This window comes from Lolium perenne, chromosome 3 (genome assembly GCF_019359855.2).
Source record: "Lolium perenne isolate Kyuss_39 chromosome 3, Kyuss_2.0, whole genome shotgun sequence".
Classification (NCBI taxonomy): domain Eukaryota; kingdom Viridiplantae; phylum Streptophyta; class Magnoliopsida; order Poales; family Poaceae; genus Lolium; species Lolium perenne.
In genome coordinates, this window is record NC_067246.2 from 121,182,431 (window position 1) to 121,185,181 (window position 2,751).

The 2,751-nt window shown below is 39.0% G+C and overlaps 1 long non-coding RNA gene across 1 annotated transcript; it reads left to right on the forward strand.

Moving 5' to 3' along the window:
• The first annotated feature begins 440 nt into the window (after window positions 1-440).
• On the forward strand, window positions 441-1,967 carry LOC127338372 (uncharacterized). Its single transcript, XR_007874328.2, has 3 exons — window positions 441-735; window positions 1,619-1,693; window positions 1,855-1,967. It is a non-coding gene; the product is annotated as an uncharacterized lncRNA (long non-coding RNA).
• The last annotated feature ends 784 nt before the right edge of the window (window positions 1,968-2,751 follow it).

Sequence of the window (2,751 nt, forward strand, 5' to 3'; positions counted from 1 at the left end):
CTTTGGCCCTCATTTATCTTCTCTCCACTCCCTCACACTCTTCCCCTGCCCTCCACCACGAGCTGCTGCTCCTCCTAGCTCCATGGCCGGCCATGGCCATGGAAATCCACCAAGATGAAGCTCCCCTCCTTCCTCAAGCTCATCCTCACCATGAGAGCATCTCTCTCACTCTCTTCTCCCCTAACCTTTGATGAATCCAGCTCCTTTTCCCTTCTTCCCTCTCACAAGATTGGATCTTGATGCAGGTGCATGTTGGTCTAAGCATGGAGAAGGTTGAGCAATCCTCAGATCTGAAACTCTTGAGCAAAGTTCGTCCAAAACCTTGCAGTAATTTCTGTATCTTGCTGTTTCAGATTCTGGTACGAATTTGTAAAATCCGCCAAATCTTGTGTGCAGATCCAAAGCGAGTGATTCAAAGTTCTACCGATAGGTATTGAAAATATCTACAACTTGGCGTTGGTCTCATCCTCAAATTCGTTACGGATTTTGCATGGTAAATAAAGTTCTGCAAACATGCAGAATCACTGTTTGTTAGATTTCTTCCGTTTTACAAAACCTTTTTGAGCAAACTCAACTGTGGGTGAAATCCCTCTCCAGTACCTTCATTTTGGCATTGGTTTCACTTAAAATGACCTCCTGAAATTGAAATGGTTCACAGATCAAAATATGGTCAGATCTGAGTTTGTCGAATTAAACCAGGAGCTTGGAGACGAATTTTTGAATGAAACCAACTGGGTAAGAACCACCTACTTAATACCTTTCAGATGCAGAAGACCTCATATTTTTCTGATTTATGTACGATTTGTGGTGAATTAAACTTGTTCTATGTGTTCTGCAGACATGGCTGTTAGATTTTAATTCATCAAAAATCCATTTTTGAGCCTAATTGAGTGATTCCACTTCTGTGGGATTACTGAATGTTTTCTTAATCATCTCCAACAAGTTTCAAACATTTATCTGTTATGTAACTCCAGTGAGAAAGCAAATGGTACAAACATGCAGTAAAATTGTCGATCCATTTGTGAGAGTTTCAGAAACAATTTGAACCCAAATCCAATTGGGTATGCATCTCTGTTTATTTACCTTTCAAATGCAAGTGGCCTCATATTTTTAGGATTTTTCTACGATTTATGGCTTACAGATCTTGTTTTCTGTACAGTCAGATTCAAAGAAATTCCTAAAATTGTAGGTTTAATATTTTTGGGTGATTCCAATTGGGTTAGTCTTGTATTAGTACTGGCTATCTAGGAAATATATTATTAGTCTCTGTTCATACATATTTGTTGCTGTTAGTAATGTATATGTGTGACATGCTTTGTTGAAGCAAAACTTTTCGGTTCATTTAAAACCCTTGACCAACTCTTTTTAGTAGAGATGGGCAACCCTTGTTTTATGCTTGCAAAACAAAACCTCTGCAACCTAACATTAGCTCTTTTGTTTTGCTTAAGTTTTCAAATGATGTGGTATATGGTTTGCTTCCTATTTTTGTATGGTGTTAAGTGAGCAAATTAAACTAGGAAAACTGTTTTCCACTTTTCCAAAAATGTTTGAAAATGTTTTGTGAATGTATGTGATGTCAAACTAATGCTCTTGTCCTCTTTATGATGTTATCTACCAGGGGGTACTTAGCTTGTGCCATGGTGATACCGAGAGAGGCAATTGCTAAGTTGTGATACTCTCATACCTTTACTAGGTAAATAAAATGGGTTTTCTTCTAGTTGCTTTGTAGTATCTTTAAGTCTTTTGTATGTTAGCCTTAGAAGAGTGGTTAGCTATTGTTTGCTGATTGTTGCATGCTTGTTATGATTGATGCAATGTGATTGATTGTGTTCCTTTTATATTTTCCGGCGATAGATTGCGAACGATTCCGGAGAAGATGAAGAAGTGGATCAGACAAGGATTTTATTTATGTTGCTGGGATTCTTTTATTGATGGAGTTGAAGAAGTACAGGGACAAATAAGCCAAGGCAAGCCATCTTTTGATCTCTGATTCGGTGTCTAGTTGGATGTCATTTGTTGATGTCCAAAGCACCCTAATTTCTATGTGTGTTATTCTCTCTATTTATGTCATCTATGTGTGATTGCAAGTGGGGTACTCCCTATTGGTGATACTCCACTATTGTCCTTGTGTTATGGGATGCATGGTATCATGGCCGTGCTATTCCTCTTGGTTATCTTGTATGCTCGACTTGAGCATGTTCCATCTCAAGATAATGACTTACACTTCACCCACCACTTTTGTAGTATAGAGGTATCAATGTCATGATCTTGGTGTATTCTCAACTTGAGAGGAGTATGCCGTGTACCCATTGGAGAGTATGCTGGATAGTGATACCCACTATCTAAGTTGTATATAGTAGCACCACAAATCTGAAAGTTTGATCCACCCCATGTTATCATCTTACATGCTTACCTTAAGCAAGTAGGATCCTCTTTATGCCACTCACATATGCTCTCATGGCATGATGACCTCCATCTCGGCCATGGTGTTGTATTAGTTCCTTCTCATGAAACTATAGGTTGGGAACCCCTCAAGGTTTACCTTGTTGTAAATGTTTATGAAAACCTTGGGTGAGTTAACCCAAGTGTATGGTTTATAAAAGCAAAGGATCTTGATAAAGATGTTTGGGAAAGTGGTGTATGGAGGTTGGTTGACAACCGAGGTGTTGTGGGAAAAAGGAAATGGTTTCTGAAAAGGAGCACTGCGTATAAGTGTTCGCCGTCCCAACTTTCATTCGCGCAACCACATTA